This window comes from Pteropus medius, unplaced genomic scaffold (assembly GCF_902729225.1).
Source record: "Pteropus medius unplaced genomic scaffold, Ma_sr-lr_union100, whole genome shotgun sequence".
In the NCBI taxonomy this organism is placed as follows: domain Eukaryota; kingdom Metazoa; phylum Chordata; class Mammalia; order Chiroptera; family Pteropodidae; genus Pteropus; species Pteropus medius.
This window is the reverse complement of record NW_024351647.1, coordinates 3543317-3570869: the sequence shown is the minus strand read 5'-3', so window position 1 is coordinate 3570869 and position 27553 is coordinate 3543317. Positions and strand designations below refer to the sequence as shown.

At 33.9% G+C, this 27553-nt stretch overlaps 1 protein-coding gene and 1 pseudogene across 12 annotated transcripts in view; both read right to left on the bottom strand.

Moving 5' to 3' along the window:
* Positions 1-27553, bottom strand: part of MEIS2 (Meis homeobox 2) — a 194985-nt gene that overhangs the window by 59240 nt on the left and 108192 nt on the right. The window lies entirely within an intron of this gene.
* LOC120587264 (uncharacterized) lies at positions 11770-11888 on the bottom strand (annotated as a pseudogene).

The window sequence follows — 27553 nt, the reverse complement described above, 5'->3', positions numbered from 1 at the left end:
CTGGAAAAGGCCTAGGGTACAAATTTTAATTGACTGAAAACACAGGTTAGGGCAAAAATGACACCACTATCAACAAAAAAATCCCCAAATCCTTCTTGTGATGGTATTTTCCTGCTAGATTCAAAGGAGGAGCACCTTTTGACTTTTTGTCCTAAAATTTTGAAAGCCTAGGCTTATAGTTTATTTGCTCAATGGAAATAACTTTTGCAAATAACAAAAATGAAAATGAAAATAAGGACTCGCCACATGAGCATATAGCTCCTCATTAGTAATATTGTCCAGTGTGCTCCTTCTTCGTGTTCTCTTTCCTGTGAGTTTAGTCTTACTCATTGTCGTGATGCATTTGCCCAAGATAGTTCCAACAAAATGTGGGTCATGGGTTGTGGGGAGTGTGTGTGCATGCATATGTGTGCGTATATGTGTGTGTAAGAAAGAGAGAGCAGCAGAAACCCACACATATACACACATACACAGAGTTGGGTTAGATGAAATAAAGGTTTAAGATGTTAAGAAGAGTAGAAAGGTGACGTTACTGGAGAGCCCATTCATTCAAGTATGACTTTAAATTCTGATTGAATAAAAATAATTCTTTCCAGTGTTTTATTAGAAATTCAGTCAAATGACCACAAAATTACATAAACAGTGCATTTTATCTTGGGAATCCCTGAGCTGTACTTTCACTATGAAAGCAGTTACAAATTCCATCCACAATCATTAAGAAAATTGGGACCTTACCAAAATTCACCTTGCACAGATGGCTTTTTTTTTTAATTAATAGAGAAGATCATAATAACTTTAACTTATTTAAATAACATTCTGTGGTTTTTGAACATTCATGATTCTATGCCCCTTTTATATATGAAGTGGACTGTTTATCTGAAAGTGTTCTGGCAGACAGCCACTCTATTTCTAAAATTAAAAAAGGGATGGGAAACAATCAGCTTTCAGAGGAATTGGAACCATGGCAATGTGTTTTGGATTAATTTACAAATATATGTATATATTTGAGGCCAAACTATGGAACTATAGAGAATTTCTACTACATAGTCTATCATACGCATTCTTCTACTTTATTAGAACAGACATCATATTGAAATAATAAACATGGGAAGCCTTCACTCTTCCTTTGATGTATATTACTAAATGTCTGACTGGTTCAAATTTAAAATAAACTTTGGTATGTTTGCACTTGAAAACTGGAAGTAGACCACAAGCAATAATTTGTTGTCAGTTTCCATATTCTTGGACTAAAGCTATAGTTTAGTCTATTCGCTGTTGGGGGCCAACCCACTCTGGTCCAGTGGCTCAGAGGTGTCTCAACTTACTCATAAGAACACACACTGTAACATAATAGCGATGATGATAATTCCCTTCATCAAGAAAGAACCAGCATAGGTCAAAGTTTTTCAAATCCTGACATAATTCTAAGGCCACTGTTGAACTGAAAAAGTGGATCACAAAGATCCTCTTATTTTGAATAACTGACATGTATGGTTCATGATTCAATGCAGATAGAAAATATTTTTTAATTGCCTTTTTAAAAGACTCATTTGAAAGTAAGATATTATCTTCATTCCAGATACTGACCTTGGGTGGAGGAGAGGATGAAATTGGTAAAGGGGGTCAAATATATGGTGACAGATAGAAACTAGACTGTTAGTAGTGAGCATGTTATAGTGTATACAGATACCGAATTATAATGCTATACACCTGAAATTTATGTAATGTTATAAACAATGTTATTTCAATTAAAAAAAAGATACCGAACTTTGTTAGGACTTCTTGTTCTCCCCACCAACAACATCCCTTTTGGGGTTTACTGGATTTATCAGGTATATGGAATTAGATGTACAGTATTTTGAGAATATTATCAGTAGAACAGTTTTGGGGGAGAAATCATTTGATAATAATCTTCTTTTGTGATTAACCCCTCTCCAATGATGTCCTAAATGAAACCAATTTATCTTAAACTTTATTCTATGTTGAAAGAATTTATACTGATATTTTAAAATACTTCCAGTGATATTTCTAATCATCTCATAAATTAGAAAAAAATAAATAAATTTTAAAAAGAAGTATTTGGAAGGACAAAAAATTGGAAGTACCCTAAATGTCTATCAACTGGATCACAGTTAAATAAAATGCGAGGTGCTCATGAAAAGGTGTCCCCATGCGTTAAGTTAAAAAAAAAGAAAAGCAAGTTGTAGAACTTTATGTATTATCAATTTGTAACGTAAACAAACAAATAAATAAAATTTAATATACACATACCTATGTCTGTAGTGCAAGAAAAAAATCTGGAAAAATACACACTAAATAATGGTTCATGTTCTGTAGGGCACAGGAGTGGAGGTTTTTACTTTTGTTTATATACTCTATTGTCTGCAAGTGTAGTGCTTTTAACAATATTTTAAAAATCCAATATCGATTTAAAAATTATAATTAATTTATTGTAATGATAACTCCCTTAGACATTTTGCATTTTTTTAAATACCAATTTAACTCTTTTATACAATTATATATTCTCTTATGTTATGGTAACTTGATCACTGGATATTTTTAAAAGCGGGACTCATCTCTTAGGATCAGTCCTGCCTCTTAAGTTACTTTCCTACCCTATGAGTTTGACTCACTTACTGGTCTATAAAGTTTACTAGATAAGCTCTCTGAAGAACAAGGTACAATTTGTCAAATTACTTCTATGGTGAGGTACTACAGTCATTAAGACAAATAATCAAGTAACTTGTTGGGCAGGATCTTAGTTTGAGCGAATACTCAGAAACTGAGCATTATGATTATCACTTATTTTTCTTCACTTCCCTCCAAGATACCACACATTTTATAGTTAAATCCAGGTGACTTTGATTTTGATGATGCCACTTGTGTATGAAACCCTCTAAGCAATTTCCTAAGGACAATGAAAGTGCATTGGGCAAATGTCACTTATTACCCTAGGACCATGCTTACTGAATTGGGGTACAAGTAGAAGTGCTAAGGACACTGAATAAACAAGTGCATCTTCCTAAAATGTCAAATGTATTCAATGGTCATTAATTTAACACCTTTTTCTTATGTAAATAAGAATTCCTATGCTATGACTAGCATGTGTACTACAAATGAAATCTGAAGATAAAACAAGAAACTATTAAGATATTTTAAACCCATCACGTCCTCATGGTTGGAGGTAATGTCCTTTTCACTAAATTCCTATAGCAATTTACTTGATATTTCTAATTTTTAGCCTTTCATTGTCATGTCTTATTTATATATCTTGTCTTAAGTGTAATTTCCTGAAGGTAAAACCTTGAGTTTTTTAAACTTGTATTTCTCCCACTGTCTCGATATCTGTAGAAAGGCGGGGGGGAGGGGGCGGCTGGGGGGAACAGACATAAGTTCTCATTTAAGCTTTGTCAGTAATTCTGTCGCCTTGAACAAGACTGTGCCTGAGACCCAGTCTCTATAACAATAAAATTAAGAGATTAACAAAGCTATACAGGGGTTATAAAATATTTATAGAGGTTATAATAATAAGGTTTGTGATGGTTATTTCTGAATCTCACTGGCTGACTCAGATACAGACACACACAGATACACAGAGACACAGACACATAGACACACACACACACACACACACACACCCCTTCAAATTGTCTGAGCTAATCACTCCTCAGGATGCAGTAAAAACCCTTTGTTCTTCTACTGCCAAGCTAACTTCCTTTTTATGACTAAAGCACTTCTACATGAATTATGATGTATCTCTTGCTTTGTGTTACTATTTGTAAATCTATGCATTCTCTGGGTGTCTTATTCTTGTCTCTAGCTCTTGAGATCAGAATCACAAAGTATTAGAGTCAAAAGGTCTTTAGAAAGAACCCTGGCCTGAGACTTAATTTATACAGATGAGGAAACCAAGATTCACAAAGCTTAAGTATCATATCCCAGGTCATAGAAACAGGCAGTGGTGACAGCTGGGATAACCACTCTAACATTAAGTTTTTCACTTAAGTACCATTTCGCCTTTCTTTTGGTAATAGTATCCCGGTTTTACTTTAGGGATGTGTTCAGGGGTGGCCAGGTGACCCAGGCTCAGTCAATCAACACAGTTAATCACTCTGGCTGCATTGAAGATGGAACGCAAATTAGGTAATGGCAATTAGTAGGACTGTCAGTCCAAGGGTGACTAAGTCAGAACACATGCCTGGAGTTGCTGATAGCTACTGATGCCACCAAATGAGGAGAGCCTGACTGAGAATGAAGCCCAGACAGACAAAGGCAGAGACAACGGACATAAAGAATAGATCCCTGATGTCATTTCTGCACTTGGAACCAGCTTCACCTAAAATCAGCCACCCTTTACTTTTCAGTTACTTACACCAATAAATTAGCCCTCATGCACATGGCACAATTTAGATTATCTGGAATTTTCTCTGTTTACTCCCTTTCCCCCTCCAGCTAAAAATGGTTGCTGCTTAGTGTTAAACTTTAGAAAAAAAAAAAAAGGAAAGAAGGAGGAGGAGGAGGAGGAGGAGGAAAAAGAGGTACAAAGTGAAACACTTTACTGTAATCTCTACCTACAGACTGTGATCAAATATGGCAAAAATCTTGAGAATTTGGGATTTTAAAAAGCTTATCAGAGTTGTGACTCCAACAGATTAAAAAAACCACCTAACTTGGAAGATAGAGGTTTAAGCGTGCAATGTATATGGGACTATGAAAATTTATATCTAAACTGGAAAAGTAAAGTATAAGGTAGAATTTTTATGTTTCTTAAAATGACCATACAGAGAGTAAATTTCAGTATGTTTCTTGTGTAAAGTTAACACTCTTAAGGGAGATGAATATAAATTAATCAAAATACCTGAGAAACACACTTAGACTCAAAAACCTTACAGAAACCAAAGACTATTATGATAATACAAAATGACACAAAAATTGTTGCGATCATCTGGCTAATTTAGGGTTATTTGATTTCAGTAAAATTCCCAGCTGCTGAAAGAAAGTGTATGTCAAACGTTGTGTAATTACAATATTCCTTTATATTTCCACCATCCTGGCATGTCCATCAAGACCAGTGCAAACACTAGATCCAGTGGAAAATCCTCCCCAGCCAGAAGTGGTTACTCCGCCCTGCTCCCCGCTCATCTCCATTCCAACAATTCCATAGTGTTTTCACTCCTCCCCTCTGGTGTCGCTATTCCCTTCACCCAGTCTTCTATGTATATGTGTACATTTGTGCTATGACCCTCACTGGACTATAAATCATTTGAGGACAAAGTTTAAGACTTTAACTTCAAACTCTACAGCACTTAGCACAGTGTTTCCTATATAATAGGTGCTCAATAATACTTGTTTGTGAACACATTATCTCTGAAATTGATATTGTTTTCTCTTAGAAAGGAATGATGGTGCCATGTATATGAAGCATAAATACCCAGATAAAAATGGAAAAATTCAGACTGCCATTTAACTGTTTTACTGACACAATATTTAGATATTTGAAAACATCTACTGGATTTTTCACTTTTCATCCAGATGTTTGGTGTCATGGAAACTCAGACTTCAGATTCAAATTAGTTAGCTTTTTTTTTTTATATGCCAGATGTATATTTGGGAAAAAGAAAATGTGGCTATTTCAGGAAATCCATTTCCATTTGAGTTCACATGGAAGTAAATAGATTAAATTATAATAATCACATCTTTTAAAATTCAGAAAAGGCTTTAGAGATTTTAATAATAGCCAGATCCTAAGAGATTAATATGTTTGGTTGATATTTAGAGCCACAGTAGGAAGGCTTCATTAAAAAGAGTAAAGAGAAACACACACTCTTCTCTAGATAAGCTAAAAGAATATCAAATGAGCCTGATGGATTACCGTAAAGAGATTTTAAGAACAGTTATTAAATTTATTATTATCAAGATATAGATAAAACAGAAAAATAGAGAAGGAATTTTTTTAATGAAACCATGCTTAATGACTGAAAAGGAAAATATAAGTGTCCTAGGACTAAGGAGAAATACTTTTTGCATCTGCAAAGAGGAATGTTACACATATACATATTCTAAATGTACAGAGGGAGTTCATATAGGCAAAAGGAATGAAATTAAGTGGTCAGATTCCATCAACACTCATTCTACTTCTAAACTTCCAGAAAGACAATATATATATATATATATTAGAAAAACACAATAGAAAATACTTCCAGAAGAGTCAATTTTAAGTATAATGAATATACAGTAGTTCCTCCTTACCCATGGTTTCACTTTCTACATTGTCAGTTACTCATGGTCAAGCACAGAATAAAAATAGTAAATGGAAAATTCCAATAATAAACAATTCATAAAATTAAATTGCACACCATTCTGAGTACCTCACTTCATCTCATCACATAGGCATTGCATCATCTCACATCACAAGAAGGGTGCGAACAGTATAATAAACTATTTTGAGAAAGAGAAACCACATTCATATAACTTTTATTACAGCGTATTTTATTACTAGTTATTATTGTTAATCTCTTACTGTGCCTAACTTATAAATTAAACTTGATCATAGGTAGTAGGTACAGGAGAAAACAGTGTATATAGGATTCAGTACTATCTGTAGTTTCAGGCATCCACTGGGGGTCTTGGAACAGATCCCCTACAGATAAGGAGGAACTACTATAATTATTTTCCTGCTGACTGAGGCTTTAAAGCTGAATGAAGTCTTATTTTGAAAATAACAGAAATATATTCCTAAAGTTAGAGAAAGATAATTTTTATTTAATATTTGTTAAGATGCTCCCATGAGCTGCTTAGCCATGCGTGTTATGCTGCCTACGTGGCTAATGGGTAATCTTACCAAATGAGCCAAAGGCCACAAATAAGGCCTTGACTCATTTAACAGTCATTTCACATTTCCACACTATGACCAAATTAATATTTTATGGGGCCACTCAGTTCTACAGCCGGACCACTTTTCCAAAAAATTGAATTTTGTGCTTATTTATTTTATGGATCATTTGTTGAAATATATTTCAAAACAGGTTTAAACTATTTAGATTTTTCGGTGAACTGCAAAAGAAAGCTCACAGACTCAGAATTTTAGAACTAGAAAGGACATCGGAGGTCATCTAATTCAAACTTTCTCATTTTATGTCTAACAAAACTGAGGTTAATAAGACAAAATGGCTTGCTCAAACTTAATTGGCCCTCTCATTTTATAAGATGTTCCTGATTTTCCAGCAAGAAGAAATTTCACACATATAATCTCAAAGAACATTTCTTACGTAATATTTTATTTCTACCTAAGAATTAGAGATACCAATAGCCAGATTTTATCCTGTAATTTACTTAACACCTATATCCTATATGTTCCTATGTCACCCTATAGATTCCCCTTTTGCATTGCAGCACATTTTCTTATTAGCCTCTCCTCAGATTCTATGCTCCTTGAGAGCAGAGACTGGCTACCTACATTTTACTTCTAGAATTTAGTTCACTGTCAGGTGTGCAAGAGGTATCAATAAATGCAGATTGCATTAATCAAGTTTGAGAATGCAAACAAGTGAATTCTTTGCTTCCTAAAAATACTGTTTTGAAATGAAAGAAGGGGAAGTTGGTTGAGGTAAAAGTTAGATAGCAAATGAGAAGGGAGATTTAAAGGAAGGAGACACTCAACGAGACTGATAATACCAACCTGTATCCCGCATCAAATATGAAACAGTGAAAATCAGCTCTTATTTAAAGCAAGAGTAAAACTTTGTATATGTAGAGAAGAAGTTGGCAAATTCAGATTGTGACACTAAAAGCTGTAGAAAAGAAGTAAGTGTGTGAGACTTTTTATTAACATTTATTTTCTCCTTGTTAAAAAGGCTAAGGGGTTGCTTTAAAACAAGGATCTGAAGTATGTGGTAGAGAGTTATATAATGTCTAGACAACTAAGATACTTGTATCTAATCTTCTGACAACAATCCTACTTAACAGGCTCAGACACAGGACCATGTGAGACCGAGTTAGAAGGAAATGAGGGTTAGCAATTAGTCCACTACAACATTTCTTTAATAACATGAAAATAAGTCTGGATAAAAAAGTGAGGCAATTATTAAGAAATTATTAAGCAAGTTTACAAGCTATAATAAACAATTCCAGTATGTTTAGACCAATTTTATTTGCATGGCCTATGTTATTAATAATTTTGTCTAATTTACTTTAAGGCACTGAAAATCCAATTTGACAAGAGAAAGCTAACATAGATTTAAAGAGGAAGGAGTTGTTTAAAGAAACCGAAGGTTATCTTTTTTCAAAAAGGTTATTATCTCTAGAGTAAGCAATGGAAATGTTGTGGATATTATCTTCATTGCTCATCTCAGAGTACAGGATAAGAGCATGGGGTTAATGATAAGTTGAAAAGTCATAAAAATAAGAAGGAAGTAGCCGTAAACTAATGACTTCTTGTGATGGACAGTAGTGGTTAAAAAGAGAATCTTGATAGCGACTATTTTTTTTTGTGCCGTATTCTGAAGGTTTCAGTCAGAGTGGTTATAATGAAACAGAACTCCTTGATAACGGTTAATTCTTTTATTCTACAGTTCACCAAGAGAAAAAATCTAAGGTGCAAAACACTAGCATTAGGAACTTGGTTTAGAGCCTACGAATTGGCTTCATTTTTCCTAATACAGAGCTTCTTTTTGCATATAAGTGAGCGTCAGATACAACTATATATTTAGATGTATACTCTAAAAAAGTGAGGTTGTGCTGGAAAAACTTGACTTTTTCCTGTTTAATTATAGTCCCAAATTTCTAAAATGTTTTGAAATTTATCTGATTTTTTAAAACATGGGAGAAAGATCAATAACAGTCTGTTCATAAAATAAGAAAAGTAAGACAAAGTGTTTACTTTAGTTATGCACTGTACTGGTAAATAAAGCAACCAACTGATACTATTAAAAAAAAAAAAACCCTCTCTTAACTGGGCCATCAAAAAAGGTCAGTTAGCAGTATTTATTTCGGAATTCCCCGCGGTTTTATCTTATCAATTTGTTTTTCCTTCCCTTTTTTAGAGCAGGCTGTTTAGTGAAAATTAACTACATTAAGATGGAGGCAGAACAAGGTACTGTCACATTTATCTATCTGTGTGCATATACTGGCCCTGTTACTATTTTACTTTAGCTTTAGAACACACAAATACTTTAAATATACTGTGTTTCTAAGCAGATGGAAAAAAATTAATTTGTGAGTTTCCAATTGTATTTAAAGCAAATTAATTCATCAGTAAGTAGAACACCTTCAAAATGTCTCTTCAACATTCCTATGGATATGTTTCTTCTGATAGTTAAGTATATAAGGTCACGAACTAGCTAATCCATGTCATAACCAACCAAAATAAAAATATATATGTACATTAAAATATATGCATTCATGACTCTGGATATCTACTGATTAAACATTCACTCATTCAAGACAAAAGTGATTTAATATTGAAATATCAAATCATTTAAGAGTATTTAACATTTTATCACCATAATTAAATGCTATGCTGAATTAATCCAAACAAATTAGAAATATATGGACTAAAAGAAAATACGGACACAAAAATTAAAAGTTTTAATGGCAAAACAATAAGGATATATGCTAATATATGTTTATAGCTTACTTAAATATTAGAATGTGCCTATTTTCTTCCTAATTTGGACAATAAATCAGAATATATTGAGAAAAGGCTCTTCTTAGCTTGGGTAGCCAAGATGACCTCAGCAGAAAGTGTTCTAATTACCTCTCCACTATGTTTGCACCAATTTTGCTTATCAACTTTGATTAAAGAAAGAGAAATAATGAGGAATGAATTAAAAATATGACTATGTGAATTACTGCCCTGGCCATATTTTTGTCAATCCATTAAGTGGTAAGACTTTATAGAAAGCAACAGCTATCTCTTATTCCTCCTAGTATAGAAATTACTAATATATCTTTACATACTTAAAAACAATTCTATTTTTGCATGAAAATATTTATGAGGATTTAAGAAGCCCTAAAAATGATGTCTCCACTAAAATTGGACTTTAGGAGGACAAATTTTTAATGTAGCTGAAGTCAGCTCATATGAATCAGTATGGCCAGTGTGTGTTTTGATTAATTGAGCATCCATACTGATTGTTGGTGACTATTAAATAGTTTGGATATCACCCATGACTTTTCTACATGATAGGCAGAACTCTCTGCCTGATATGTTGTATCTTAGGCAGATGAATTTAAGTTTGATCTATATTCCACCATAAAACAAAGACCATTAATATTTCAGAGCAAGGTGAGTTGACCAGATGACCATAGATAATGCTAAGTTTTTCATTTGAAATAATGTAATTTAAAGTAAAGTCTGAAGGTACCTTCACTACTCATGAGTTACTCATGACCGAATCATATGCATTATTTAAATATTTAAGTAATTTAAAAACTCTTTGAGTAATTAGAAATATACCTTCATACAACATAAGCTGAATGGGTTTAGTTCTCTAAGAAGTTAGCAAAACACTTAAGGATTGCCACAAATGGCCTTTAGATTCTAGCAGAAAATCATTAAGTAAATCCAAGGTATTATATATATATATATATATATATATATATATATATATATATATATACACATACATACATAGAGCATATAATATATGTATATGTAGATATATATATATATATATATATATATATATTATAAAAGTATTGATCATGCTTTATCGAAATAAGGACATTTTCTTAGGAGAGGTAAGAGAAGGCAATTTTGAGCAAAAGGTAAATGGAAGGAACCAAACAATATCTCAAAGAGGTCAAAAGTGTGTATAAAAATCACCATCCTACTCATGACTTTGATTCCCCACACAAGACCATGATTTAGATTTCATCTGGATATTGGAGGAAACTAGACTGACAAGCTCTCCTACTTTGGACAGCCCCAGCTGACAATCAGTATCTGTCATTTAGTATCAAGTCTGACCTGGCAGAACTAAAGGAAAGATTTTTTTCAATTCAGGTATTTGAATATTTAAAGTTTTCATTCAGTGTACAATACAAGGAGAAAATTCAGAAAGAAATGTATAAACCACTACTTTATAAGGTCTTAATCTTTTTTTAGAACATAACCAGACAATTTTGAAATCATCTGGGAATATACTGTTATAAAAAATGAATAAACTTATGTGCATTTTTGTCATAGTGCTATCTGTACAATTCTACAAACTTTAATGAATAGCTGCCAAGTCCTGGGTTAGATATTTAACAAACCAGGTATCTGGAGCAATGGACAAACAGTGACCAAGAGATTGGTATTTTGGCATTTGACTTGTTATGCTCTCTTTTCTCTCCCTTAAACTCCTAAACACATTCTCCCTTTTCATCTTAAGTGATAGGAATGCTAAAGATGTTACCGAACTAAAACCACTCTCTGGAGACAGTACTTCCTTTAACTTCCTGGGCATTTGGGAATACAATTCATAGTAAGTATGAATTGAATTACTAAGGGAGCTTATTATTTGCTAAAGTGAGTTCTGTCATAAATAATGTTCTCACAAAACAATTAATAGCCCCAATGGACTAAGGCTCTTCTAATTTTTTTATGAACAAATTTAGATGTTTACAAGAAATGCCAAATAAAACATTCTAATGGATTTATTAATAAGCACCTGGATTTTCACTTCTGTGTTTTGTTTAGCTTCTAGAAAAGTGCTTAATAAGCTCAATAAATATTTGGTAAATGAAAAAAAAAATGAATGCATATATATATATATATATTTTTAAAGCCTACAGCACGTTTTATTCCTAGGTGGTCTCCCATGCAAGTACTAACTAGGCCCGACCCTGCTTAGCTTCCGAGATCAGACGAGATCAGGTGTATTCAGGGTGGCATGGCCGTAGACTAAATGCATATTTTTTAATGCTTGCCCTGAGACTGAAGCATGGAGTGTCTCATTTCAATTGCACAGGGGAAGCAGGAGAAACATCAGTGTACATCAGTGTACAGCTATTCAGGCTTTTACCTTCTCACATTTAGTAGTTATAACCACCTAGTTGGGAGGAGGCTAATGGCAAGGGGATGGAAAGTTTCTGCATGTCACAGATTTAAAGGCATACTCTACTGAAAATCTGAATTGTTTTTTTCCCCTCAAAGAATTACATAGTTCTAGGCCCATTACTAAGATATAGGTGGGGGAAAACCTGTAGAAAGCCCCACAGAACTTATAACAATAACCTAGGCAGAAGTATTTGACTGCCACACTAAGGCAGTAACACTTTCCATGATTTCATACCCTAGTGGATAAACATTTGAATTTAAAGTGTAGATACATTTTGGAAACACTCAACTGACTCAGGAAACACATGTGCTATGGTGCCATCAGGTCACACTTCAGGTGGAGCCCTGGGAAATTTTTTGGAAAATACTAGTAGAAATAGGTTGGAAGGAGAGAGAGAGAGAGAGAGAGAGCACATAAATCCATTAGCAATTGCATTTATAGCTCTTTCCATCTGTCCTTTTCAAAGAATTTTTCTAATATTAGCTGCTAAAGTTCTAAGTGCACATGGCTCATATCCGTTGTCTCATCTCACTTGATAAAGGTAAAGAACTGAATGCAGGAAGCATAAGTGACTTATCGCTTGTTTGTGATCCTGGCAGAATTAAAGACAAGGAAGGCTAACTTATAAAAAGAAATAATCACATGATGTTGGCAAAGTTTTACTAATTATATGAGGTCTACAGTTGCCATCAAAACCACAAAACACAATGGATTTTTAAGGTATTTGTTTTAGTTTCACCTAAGCAAAATAATATTTTAACTAAATTAATACATTTCTGTCTCTCCAGAATGTGACATTACAGTGCCTGCTCATGGCCAAGAAAAATAAATGGTTTACATCATTTAACAAAACTGTCTGAAGAAAATAATAGCCATAATTTTATTAGTATGACAGTCCTAAAGAGTCCTAGCAACAGATCAGTTATTTTAAATTTTAACATACATGTGCCTCCCACTAAAACATAAGCTCCTTGAGGGCAGGGAACTTGAAAGAAACAATTAGAAAAAATTCATTGAGTAACTATTGTCTCTACCCAGGCTATACTTGCCCTTGTGCAGGAGAGTTAGAAATCTGTAAGCTTCTGGTGGCTAATGTCTGCAGTGTACTATGATGATGACCAAGAGACTAACTAGTCATTCAAGTGAGAAAAGTTTGGCAAGTCCAAGGAAAAAGGAACTCACATATTCATGCAGCCAACTTAAAAAAATTATAAAGAAATTCAGGTTATATTTTACAAGGAGAAAAAAAAAAACTAAAAATATTTAAGAGACAAAGCCAATCTATACAAATTAGAATAATATATGCACAAATCTCTGGAGAAACTCTATCACAATTAATGCAGAGATTGCAATCAAGCCAATTTCAATAGACTAATTTCAATAGACTCCAAGTTTTGAACAGTTCCTAGACTATCCAAGTGGGAACTTGACCAGGATGCTGGGGTTAATAAGTCATTCTGAGTGAGGCTAATTTTTGGGAAGCAGCCCACTTTGCAGGAGGAAACATTTGACCCATGTGAGCAAATTTGTTCTTCAAGATCACTCTCTATTAGCTCCACTAGACACCTATTTTTGGGGATGGGGTGGAGCTCAGTTTACTTTCTCATACATATAGTAATATTTATTATATTTTCTCTTTATATATATTAATGTCAGAAAAATGGTTCAAGCATATACACTGAATGTTTGGATTCTTAAAGAATAAGTTTTACAACTTTTAATTACCATGATGTCAGTCTAGGATCATCAGAAGAGTACTGTGGCAAAATATACGAGCTCTGGAAACAGACAATCCTGGCTTTTCATCTTAGCTCCACGGATTAGTAATTGAGACTTTGAAGAGGCTACTGAATCACCCTAGGACTAAGGTTCTTCAATCATAAAATGGAAAATTAACAGTGCTATCTCAAAGGGGTCTTATGAGGTTTAAATAAGTCACTGATTAATTGAACAAATAGTTATTGAGTGCCAGGAACTGTTACAGGCAGTGGAATATAGCAGTAAACAGAAGAGACAAATCCTTGCCCTCATGAAACTTATATTCTGATAGGTGACATAGGCAATAGAGAAAAATATATAATCTCCCTGGAGGTGATAAGTTTTATGAAGAGAAACTTCATTAAGGTCACTTCTATACTGATAGAAAGTGACTGGGAATGCTGATCTTTTATATAGGTGGTCAGGGAGAGCATTTTGAGAAGGTAGTATTTAAGCAGACACTTGAGTGAAGTCAGAGCATGGATGCCATAATCCCACAGTGGAATGAGAGGCGTTGAGTGCAAGGCAGGGCTAGAGAAGCAACCCATGTCAGACCATCCTGTGTCTTGCAGGTCATCTTAAAGGACTAAAGTACTAACATGGTGTCTGGCACATAATAATGAAATATATAACACATAGTAGCTATTTATTCATTCATATTGGGTGATAGGGTCACAAATCAAAATCCATTGTTTCCATTTCTCTGCCACATAGTTGGAGCTTTTCACATAAATCCTGTTATCCTAACACAGCTGATTCCTGATACCTTAACGCATTTTAAATGCTCATAAATATCACCAGTGTTTCTAAATACAAATATCCTCTGGAATGTTTTCAGTATCTTATTTGTCTGTTAATGGGTCCTAAAAGAGGTGGATTCTTTAAAGGCATTGATTAAATAAAGTGAGAGAAGGTACAAATAAAATCTTCCACTGGGGCATGTGTAGTGGGGAGATGAATTAGTATAGTATCCTTTATGTTTTCCCCAGGAATATCACAATTTGGGTGTTACCTCATAGTTAGCCAGTTTGGAAGAAAATCGTTCACTGGTCTTCGAGTCTCTAAATTTGACTATAATTCAGCCCCAGCAAGCATCACCAGCACCCACACAAGATATTGCATAGATCATTCATACCTTTCTCAAAACTTGCATGGCTCCATGTCACCAATGAAACCAATTTTTAGCCTGAATTCAAAGGCTTTTCACAATCTGGCCCAAACCTATCTTTCCAGACATATATCCCACTATTCTATAATATATATGTAAAATCTTAGCCAAATCACACCGGCTTCTTTGTCCCCTTTATTTCTATATCATTGCCATCAAAACACTTCCTATCTTATGGATATTTCAAATGCTCTCCATTATTTGGGTCTCTCCTCCCATTTTTATGGACACAAAAACCTGTGTTTCCCAGCCCCTTTGTACTTCTCTTCCTCATGAATTGGGCAGGACCATGTGACTAGTTCTAGACAAATGACTGTGACTGAGGGGACATGTGTTGTTTGGGCTGAAGAAACCAGTTGCGACTGTGAACTCTCCAGACCCTCTCTCTTAATGCTATAGTCGTGTGGCTACTTGTTGAAATAGAGGTGCCACAAGATGGAAGAAACCTTACATGCTGAGCTTGCATATGGAGGATAGCTGCCTCAGAGAGTAGCACGAACTCATCATTGACTTTGTGTACCCAAGAAATAAATTCTTATTACGTTAAGTAACTAAGACTTTCGTACTATTTGTCAAAGCAGCATAATGTAGCCTATTCTGACTGATATACCATTCTTCAAGATCTTCCTTGATCACAACTTTGAAGTGATTCTTTCTCTCTTTTACTAAAAAAAAAAAAAAAAAAATCATATGGAGAATATTTTATTTAGATACTGATAAATAATTGCTTTCTGGGAAGAATCAGCTCTATTGAAAAGTATCTTTGATAAGCTTGAGGGTCGGGTAATGGTGGTTGAAATAAATCTCCCAGGCCTGGCGTCCAGTGGCAGCCGAGTTTCTTGTCAAAGCCAGCAGCTATACTGCCTAATGAAGGGCTGACAAGCTGTGTTGAGAGCTGCCTAGGAGAAGAGATGGAGAAATAAGTAAGGTTAAGAGGGGATACTTGGGATGAGGTGGGTATAAAGGGAACTTTTCAAGTGACATGTGTGCTGTGTGATGTGACACCTCCTTGTGTCACTACAAATCTTCAGTAAAACTAGAGAATTCAAAAAAATCCTTATATGGTTGAATTTTTTGAGGAAGCTGATGAAGTGGCTGGATTTTTCATCAAGTTTGTGTAGGTTTAAAACAGATTCACTTGTGTCATCAAAGAAATCAGCTGATATCCAGGTCACACTTTCTTCATATTACTCAAGGAGGAGAGATCATATACCGCTTTGCATTATAGATTCTGAGTGACTTGCCTCTCCAAGAAGAGAGTAAGGTTGTCAACGAAAGGAGCCATCTAGCTCTTTATTTTGCATGGGCTTAACTCAGAACTTTATAAGGAAGATCCTGGTAAAAATGTATCCATTGAATAGAGGACTGCTACAGATCAAAACCAGTCCTCTTTATTTTGTTTGCTCATATTGAAATGCAAACTGTCCCTAACTTACTTTTTTCTTTTAATTTTTTGCTAGAGGCATTAAAAAAATATCTGTACTATTTTAGTTGTTTTAATTTGTAAACAGTAGCAAATATTTCAAGTCCTCATCAGCACAATCTTGCTAATTAGACACTGTTGCATTTCTTCTCTTAATCTGCACTCTTAACTGCATTTAATTATTTGAATTTTCTCAGTATGAAGAGAAAGAGATTCCACAAAGGGTGAGAATTGGGAGGAAATGTAGATAAAAATGAATTTCACTATCTCACTTCCAGTTTATCTTCTCTGTCATCAACATTAAAGTCCTGTTTTTGTCTCTTCAGAAAACCACATGACATTTGAGAATCTTCTCCTCTACTGTGCAAATTTCAGAACCATCTGGAACACCTTCCTTCCTTCCTTCTCTCCACCTCCCTGATCATCCATCCTTTTCTTCAAATATGAAAGTGTTTTTTCCCTTATTTGGCTTGCCCTTCTTCTGTTTTGGAACTCTTACATTTTATCTTAATTCTTTGGTTATTTGCAGTTATCACTTATATAAAGACAAACATGCACAGGATCATTTGAAATAAATAATACCTTGAGATAAATCCTCTGTGGTACATGTTAAAAAATTAAGAATAAACTTTTCTGACTTCTAATTTAAAATATTACTAAGTAAAAAGGTGAAGACAATCAAACCAGTACCGATACAACACATATACAACAATTTTTAAATTAGCAGGTTTGTATTCTCAGTCAGAAAGACTTGTGTCTGCAAAAGAATTATTGAACTAAACTCACACCTATAATCTTTGAAGATCTTCTCATAATGACAAAAAACTAAATTTCAGCTTCTTATTACATAATACTTGAGAAGAATATTTGTCTATTTGGGCCTATTTTTGCAAAAAAAAAATTAAATAAAAAAATGATAGCCCTCTTCAACTATTTCTTTTACTTGTCACAGCTGATGAAATTTTGGATTATTGACACAGACTCTATAATAATAACCAACATATATACCCAGTCACGTTTACGAAGAATGAGCTTCTGGTCAAAAACCTTGAATACATTACAGTTTTGTTTCAAAGTGCAAACATTTAAAGGAGTGTCTCTCTCTCTCTCTATCTTTCTCTCCCTCCGCCCCTCTCATGCACAACACATTCTCACTGCAGTAAATCAGAGATGCTCACAATTTGACAAATATGGATTTCAACATTGCCCTTCGCTATGCAAATTAATGGAAGTGTCCACATTATTGTCCCCAACAAAGCACAAGGAAAGTGATTCCTTGCCCAAATAAGGGGCTTCTGACACTTGTCTTTATTGCCCTGTCATAAATTCATAAAGGGATGTCTGCTGTAACCAGTTGGCAAGTTCACTGCATAAACATCAACACCAACTTAATGACTTGTGTACACATCATAAACTAGAGAATTTTTATACAAAGAAATCAGATAAATCAAACATAAGCTGAGGCTTAAGGGAAAGCAATTAAAGCTTTAAGTTAAGGTGGCTGTGGGAGGCCACCGCCTCACATTAGAGCAGATATTAGAAAATGTGTTAATGCAACTGCAGTATGTATAATTAAATTAATTAGTAATATTAAATGTGTTTAAAACGACATCTCATCAAAAGATAAATAGATAAGAAGCATTTAAAAGTTTTAATTTTCCCATTTTATATGTTCAAGGAATAGGCAAAAAGCCATCAAACTTCCTAAGAAGTTGATAAAAATAAATCGGGGAGGAGAGGTAAAGTTGATTTACTTGCCTCTGGCTAGTAATGAAACAAAGGAATAGTCAGAGAACATAAAAACCTCTTTGGCCATATTTCATTTGCTATAGCATATTGAAATGTTTGAGTGCCAACCCATTTCATTCTAATACCTGAAAGGGTGGTATAAAGTACTTTTAAGGTACACTGTTTTCTGAGCAAGTATTAGCAGTCTATCTTTAAGAAATACTTAAGCACCACTTGGTAATACAAATTTTAAAATTATATTAAAAATATCCAAGGAGATCTCTCCTGAACAAAAATTAGAAGGCTTATATGCCAAAGCTTCTCATCAGCTGAAAGCTGGAAGCTAAATTTGGTCGTAAGAAACTGGCTTGGAACTTCAGAAATTCTGGGGCCAAATTCAGCCCTGTATTGTACGCCTTATGTAGAAAAAATAGGTCCGTTTCAGTGATAGCAAGACTTCCATTTATTCACCTCAAAGGCAATAAGATTCTAGAATGAAGCCTCCATAACAGAAAATGCTTTTAAGTTCTCCCTAGGGGGAACACAATATATACAATTTATGTAAAAAGAAGAAAAATGAAAGCTAAGTATTCCAGTTAAGGGTCAGAAATCAATATTTCTTTAACAGCATAAGCAACACGTCTTATTCTCAATACAAATGGTTAGGAGACTTTACATTCTTCATAAAGGGGGATTTTCATATAATTGGGGTTGAAAGTGGCAGAATATGCTCTCCGAACTTAGTTTCAATTGCTGAAAAATGAAAAAGAATATATTTGGACAGCATTTCACTCACTGATCCTGTCATCCTTGGTTGAAATTTCTTGCCTAAATGTCCTAAGTGTGGAGCAATAGGTAATTAAATTTTAATACATCTCAATGGAATAGGATAAAGACATTGCAATATGAATATGAAGACCATGCAGAAACAGGAAAGAAAATCTGAACATAAAACTAATTGTATTGAGATAATAAGAATAAGGCTTTTTGTTTCAGGTACAAAATTTTTTCAGAATGTCCATTTTGTTGTCAAAGAAAAGTTTTTAAAAAGAAAAACCTCTGTTGATTTCAGTAGCATAAAAAGGTAAGATAAAATACAGTAGGTAGACAATGGACCTTAAAAAATAAAGTAAAACTGAAAGGACTGAGTTTTATAAAATGATATACCCTAACTAGTTTCTTAGCATTAACTTTGGCCCTCCTCCAATCTATTCTCCATATTAGAGTCAGAATGATCATTGCAAAGGACTGATCTGATCTTGTCATTCTACTGCTTGACATGCTTCAATAGCTTTCTATTGCTTTCAGGTTAAAGATCAAAATGTTTATTATGGCTTTCAAGGCACCAGATAACCTGGGTGGAAGCCTCTAGAATCATGTTGCTCTACTGTCCAATTGCTATTTCCCCTCAGTCCACACTACCCTTCCATTTCCACAACTCTACTATGCTTCCTCCTGTCACAGGACCTTTACACATGCTGTTTCCAGCTTCTTTCTTTATGCTCTACCTTTTGCCCCTACAATGCCTACATCTTTCAACTTCAGATCTGAAGTAAATCGATGCTGATCTTTCTGATCAGCTCAATTTCCTTAGATTTCTCCTTCAGATTTCTACCCCACCTGTCCTTTCACCAGGCTATAAGCACCACAAGGGCAGCAGCTGCACTTACTCTTTTTATCCACCACTATCTTCAGTGCTTAGCACAGAGGGTGGTTGATGAAGGAAGTACTTGATAAATATCTGTGGAATGAATGAGTCAGTAAATGCGTATCAAGGCAGAATTAAGATTCCAAGAAGAGCCCACAAAAGCAACCTCAAGCCACTTGTAAGGAGCTTGAAATTAAATAATAATTCCGTCTACACTAAAACAGGCACTGCTCAATGGATAGGACCAAATGATTCAATTGTGGTTGGTGAGGCCCAGCTAAAGAAGTGGGGAAAGATCATCAAATTGCCTTTCTGCTACTCACAGGATCCTTAAAAAATGGCGCGGGAGCACATCTCCTAGATCTTTTGTGCATGCGTCACCGTCTTCCTTTGTCTCAGAAGTTAAACCTCTTAGAAGGATAAATTATCCACTTACTAGGTTTTTAAATACAGCAGCTTATTAATTTTTCTCCACTTTTGGAATAAGTAACCCAATAGTGGTCATCCACAAAGAACCTCTATAATTTCTTTCTTCATCTGTATGTGCTTTTGTGATACTTATTTTTAAAAATCCACTTATTAGTCCTGTGCCTTTTAAAAGATTTTATTCTTCCTGTTCCTTTTTTCTTTCAATGATGTATTGCCATATGGTTCTAAGGAGCCCCAGGGACACTACGCACCACCACCATTTTCCTGGTTTCCTAATAACCTTAATTGTACTGAGGTTGAAGACTCGAGTGCATAACACACTCTTTGTTTTTTTTCCTAAAGCAGAATTTAGAAGGTTCAATTGAGAAGATTCATAGTACTACTTTTTTTCTGTGCATCAAAAGCAATGAAGAATTCCCTGACTCCTGAGTTTGAAACTTATTTGTGTTATTTATGAATCGGTTGAAACTGCCTCTATTGCTTAGCACCAAGAAAAGATTTCTTTGCACGGGGTTAAGAACTATATTTTAAATCTGCTAAGTATCCATTAGAACTAGTCTGTATTTACATGTGCCTTGTACTTGACAGCTGTAGAAAAATACTGAGCTTTAGTTGTCACCTACTCTCTGAACCTCAGTTTGCATATCTATGAAATAGGATAATAATACTTCACAGGTCATGGGAGAATTGGGAGGGTGACTGGAGATGATTAAATAAGAAGTTAAAACATTAAAGCTAAAAACTATAACTATACTTTGAGTTTAAAAAACCTAATAACTAATGACATTGTTTATCATTTTAAAAACATTGACATTCCATTTGAGATATTTGTGAGATATATACATCCACTGATTTCTAAAATTGACATTCCACTGCTTAAATATGATGTACCTTGTCCATAGATACCTACTAGAATAGATAATTACACATTTCTAAACATCTAATTTAGCAATATTTTCACGTCAGTTCTCCTCTCGTTTTCCAAATACTATTTTCAATCAAGAGCATCCTCTATCTTTGCTTTTGAAATCATCTTAATACAAATCAGTCACATTTCCATTTCCTAGAAAGTTGGAGAGTGTCATCAAAATTTCTGGTAAAAGATGAACCCTCATCTTATGAAATGCATGCTCTTCGTGATTTAGAAAATTCTACATTAGGACAGATATTGAGTCTACATGTTATATTTAAGACATAAACATCATATTGAAATTAAAAAAGATTTCAGAATTCTAAGTGTTCATATTTCAAGCACCTACCTATTTTCATTTGCTGTATTTTTCTTTTCCATCAAGCTGCAGACGTTGACCTCAAGAAGGTCAGTAAGTCCAGCTACTTCATTTGCAACATTTTTCACACTCCCAAAATAAAAATGTTTACACTGTGAAAATTAAGTCATTTTATGTATACCGATATTTCAACAATTCTCTACATTCTTTGGAATTCCTAAATCATTTCAGAGCTATGACATGCCATGTTAACATTTATAAATATGAAAAATAGAAACAAAAAAGTCAGTTTCCCAAATGGAAGGCATTTAATCATGTTGAAATAAGATCTTGTCCTCTCCAGCCGACCCTCACCCCACCTCATACTTCCTGGATTCTTAAGTGTGTGGCCTTGGCTTACAAGGGTTAACGTAGCCCATAAGCTAAATCCAGGATCAGATGGAGAGACCATGAGGAACCAGGTCCTCCCATTAAATCTCCAGGCCACTTTTGATCAAGAATGGAACAGTCTTTCCCCTGTTTCTTGCTTTCCTGGGTTTTGAGAGTGAGAGAATAATAGCGTATAGGACAGACACACCCACCAGAAGTGCTCTTGGCACCTTTTGTGTGTCAGTCAGGACAAAATGCTTTTGTAGTATTCCTGGGAACACGTGCCCATGAGAGAAGAGTCAGTCTCATATTTTCCCAAAGATCAAAATATAAAGAGCTGGGAAATCCCTCCGTAGAACAACCTTATTTTTGAGACTGAGGCAAGCACCTGGGGAATTAATAGCTGACATACCTCATTTTAAACATCTACCATATGTTCGTGGAAAATATAGTCACGTTACTTATCACTTTCTGTTTTTCTTTCACCAGTTTATGTTTTGCCTTGAATAAAAACTGCATGAAAACACAGTCTTACGTTACCAGGTATGCATCTCTTCCATGGAATAGCTCAATAACATTTTTACTGTTTTATTTATGCAAACAAAAATGCTCCTCAAATCAGTGTAGTTTGAACTGCCTGTAGAATGCTGTCTGAATTTCAGTAAACTGAAGCTTTTCCCCGATATCACTGAGGTGCAGATATTTCCCCAAAAGCCTGTGATTGCTTTTTTCCTCCTTCTTGTTTTTTCAATTACAGGTCTGTGTTTCAGTGTTCTTCAAATTTATTCAAAGTTGAAACATGAAATTTTGAAGGCAAGGCAGTGGATTCACCAAAAAAAAAAAAAGAGGTTTTTTTCAGTGTTCCGTGAATTTACTGAATCCCTACCATGTGCTACAGGCTCTGCACATATACGCATTCATTTTCCCTTTCTTGATAATGCTGTGAGATAAATATTACCAGCCCCATCTTTGAGAAACCAAGCTTCTGAGAGGGTAAGTTATGTGTTTAATGTCACAAAACTGGTGAGCAGTAGAACTAGAAATTCATTTTTTCCTTCCAACTATTTGTTTATTGTTTTGGCTAGCACACAATAGAGATGATGTTGACATGCGCAGTCACTCCCTGTGTCAACCCAAGGTTATAGGACATTAAGAAAGCAAATATGAATGTAAGTGAGTGACATTGGTTTGTTCTGGGCATAACTATATGCATGTGTAATATTAATACATATATGATATGCCATTTGGAAATATCAGTTCTTAAATACTGTGACACACCATAGCAGATAGAGACTGAGGGTGCCTAAAAATCTAGACATATAGCAGTAGACCTAAGGGTTGAGACTGATCCATTTTTAAATTTGCTGGAAGTAATTACCAAATTAGGAGAAAATTATCATTTTTATTCATTTGTGTTTTAGTATGACCAACAAGACCATGCAATTTAACTCAGTATTTGTTGACCACCTATTATGGGCAAGCATTATGCTTGCTTGGTATAAAAAGGAGTAAAACATAACCCCTCAATAACTTAAAAACTCAAAATAGAGGAGGGGAAGTAAGTATAAAAATAATTCAATAATACAGTTTTAGGACCAAAAATCAGTTGAGGAAAAACAGATTTTTCAAGAATGTTTTATATAGTTACTTAAAACCAGGCTTTGCCTGGTATCAATATTTTTTAAAGGATTTAAATGAAATCCATGAAATAGACAGCAACAAATGAGACATACTGAAACATAATGTTTAAAAATATCTTGTTGACTGGAAGGAATGGGGAAGTAGGGTAGCAAAGTTTTTAAGAGCATAGATTTTGACATCAAATAGAATCAAGTTCAAGCTTGCAATTGAATTTACTCTGCATGTTACCTTGGTTAAGTCTTAGGCTCCTCGTGTAATAGAGGAATAATAATTCCCACATCATAGAGTTGTCATATCAAAGAAGGTAATCCTTGTACTTAACTACTTAGTAGCACCATGCCCAGCACATGGTCAACTGATAATATTAATAAATATCAGCTCATAATATTAATATCCTCAAAAGGCCTCACGTGTTGTAAAAACTAATAAAGAACACTTTTGTTAGTGGAACTCCCTATCTTTAATTCCTAAAATTTAGAAGAACCTGGTCAATCTTTACCTTCTTGAATGATTTCTGGCAATCAAGGCTTTGGTGAACACAAGCCACACAATGAAGTGCATTCAGAATCAAAAGTCTAACCAGGAAGGAGTCTAAGCAAGCAACCCTCATTCCACTCCATTCACTCTGTACAAAATTCCTTGCTTAGGGCCTGAAATTACCCAAATTGAAAGCATTACCTCTCTAGGCCTCCACAATGCCACATACTCTACAAGTACACATTGTAACACGTGACAAATTTTAATAAGTGGTGAAACCATGGACATCTATATTTCACAAGATGATTCATTACACACAAAAACTTCTTAACAATTAATCCATGCTGCTCCTCAGCAGTACAAATCTGTTTCTGGTCTTCAGGCCAATTTCCTTGGCATTTGCAGCAACAACAGCAATAAAGATTAACCTTTGGTTAAAGGCATAATATGTGCCAGAGACTGTGTTGGGTGATTTACATTCATTTTTGCTAATTCCTCAGAGCAACTGTGCATTTTACAGATGCAGAGTCTGAGATGGTAAACGACATGCCTGAGGTAACACTGTCTGGAAAGAGCAGAATCTAGATGAATCCAGGCCAGTCTGGCTCCAGAATCTGTGCTCTTACTGCTGTGCCATATTGGCATTCCCGTTTCAGGTACTGAGAAGTGCTTTTTATTACATTCTTGCTTATGACACAGATCATTTTATTTTGAAATGTTTAAAAAAAAGTACTAATTATTACCCAACTAGTACACACTCATTGTAGATAACTTAGGAAAGACAGAAAATGCAAAAAGAAAATAAATTAAGTTCCAAATATTTCCCCACCCAGAACTGGCACAGCAAATATTTTGTGTAATACCTCTCCAAAACATTTTCCATACATTATATTAGAGTTTATATTATTTTACAAAAAATGGGTTCATGTGGTATGTATGAATGTCTTCTCACATAAATAAATATACATCTCTATTGTCATTTTTTTAAATTTTAGTTCATTCAATTGTCCTCCATATGACAACTATAACTACTTGAGCTGAAGTCTGGATCTGAGCAGTGGATCATGACAAATATTCATATAAGTAAAACCCTGTGGTCCACTCATTATTTTTTATGGCCACATAACATTCCACGATATGGGTGCACAACCATTTGTCTAATTTGTTTTCAATTACCACATAGATTGCTTCCAATGTTGTGACTAAAATAACAACCATAATCCATATCTACTTACATCTTTAGTCATTAAATCATAAACTTATTAAGAAAATTGTAGGAGGTGGAAAATCAAGGTCAAAAGTATGCATTTTTAAGATTTAATTCTTCAGAAAGATTATATCAATGTAGACAGTGATTAATGTGAAAGTTCCCCTCCCCCACACCTTTGGCTACACCAGTGCTATCATTCTCTTTGATATATACCAATCTGATAGATGAAAACTGGCACCTTATTTTAATTTTTATTTCTGTGAGTACTAGCGAGGATAAACTTTTTTTCCGTTGTTACTCATCATTTGCATTTTTCACTAACAAATTACTTCAAGTGGAGTTTCATCAGATGCATGTTTAATTCAACTGTCTACACTCAGCAACATAATAACTTAGATGTAATTAAAATTACAATAAAATTGTTTTTCATACACCCTCTTTCTTATAGTCTATTACGTTTTTGATGAACTTTATTTGTCACTTGTCTTTTGCCTTGTCATTTGTCTTTTAACTTTGTTTATGGTGCTTCTTGCCATATAGAAAGTTGAATGTTTTAATAGTTATATCTAACAGTGTTTTCAAGAATATTCATCATGAGCCCCTGAGATCATGCTCAGAATGGCTTAACTTAAAAATTACATAACTATCTATATTTCATTCCACCAATTTTGATTATTTCTTGCATTGAAATTTTAAATTCATTAGGAATCAAATGACACAATCTATTCTGTCTTCTCTCATATGAGATACCATCTTTATTTTAAATAATTCTTATATTAACTATACTTTCTGCTCTACTGACAGGCATGTTCATTTCTGTGCCAGTTCAAAGCCGATTTAATTACTATAGCTTTATAATGCTATTATTCAAAGTAGGGCAATACCATACTTTTACTGGTCTTAAAAAAATCCTAGGCTATATTTATTCTTCAAAATAAAACAGAATATTATCTTTCAGAATTCTCAAAAATTTAAGATTTTGATGTGTAGATTGGGGAAAACTGATATCCCTACAATGTATCTCTCCATTTATTTAAGTTTTCTTTTATGTCCCTCAATTGTGTTTTTCATTTTTTTCAAATAGAAATAAAACATATTTAAAGTTGTTATTTGATAGTATATATTTTTGTTGTGATTCTTTTTCCTTATATTTTCTTATTCCTGATAAATAAAAAGCTATTGATATTTATATACTAATTTTGTAAACTAATGAACTCACATTGTTTTGAATAATTTTTCATTTGATTTTTTTTTTTTCAGGTAGGCAATTATACCATTTTCAAATTATTTCTGGTATTTTTATTTCCAATTTCTTTTTTCCTTCTTAATGCATTGACTAGACTATCCAGAGGAACTTTGAGAAAAGCTGAGAAAGTGTTTGTTATTCATAGTGACACTATCTCTAGGAGTTGTTTATCTGATATGATACTAGGTATTATTTGCTGATAGATATTCTTTCTCATGTTAATAATATTCTTTTATTCCTTATTTATTAAGAATGTAAAAATCAGAAATAGATATTGACTCTTACTAACTTTTTAGCCTTTAACATAATTATCATATGGGTTTTCTCTTGATCTATTGACATAATTAATTAATGCATTTTCTGATGTTGAAAGATTTTTGTATTTTGGTAAGAAATCCCACTAGATTCTACTGCATTCTGAAAATATATTTTGAATTTGGCTTATTAATATTCTACTTAGGATTTAATTTATATGTATAAGAGATCATATATGTTTTTTTTCTTTCATGTCTTCTCTTTTGTCTAGTTTGATATCAGGCTTTATAAAATAAAATGTTCATCTTTTTCTATGTTTTGTGATTATTTAAGTAGTAGAGGAATTATTATAAGAAACTGAATAAAAGTCACCATAAGACATCCTACACCTATCATCTTTTGGGGAAAGACAAAGGCTTGGTTTTAAACAACTTTTTCATTTTCTTTTTCATGGTTATTGGTATATTAAGGTTTGCTACTTCTTAAAATCATTTTTTTTTTGGTAATATACATATTTGCATATTTTATTTAAAAAATTGCGAGAAAATCTAGATATCATAAAATTCACCTTTAAAAGTGTAGAATGCAATGTATTTTTTTAGTATATTTACAAAGTAGTACAACCATCATAACTACCTAATTCCAAAACATTTTCACTACCTCAAAAAGAAATCCCATACCTAGGAGCAGTCCACTTCCTATTCCCTCCTTCTTCCAGCCCCTGGCAACCATTAATCTACTTTCTGTCTCTATGAATTTGCCTATTTTAGACATTTCATATAAATAAAATCAAATAATATGTGATCTTCTGTGTCTGGCTTATTTCACTTAATAATGTTTTCAAGGTTCATCCATGTTGCAGCATAAATCAGTGCCTCATTCATTTTTATGGCTCAATAATATTCCATTCTATGGATATATTACATTA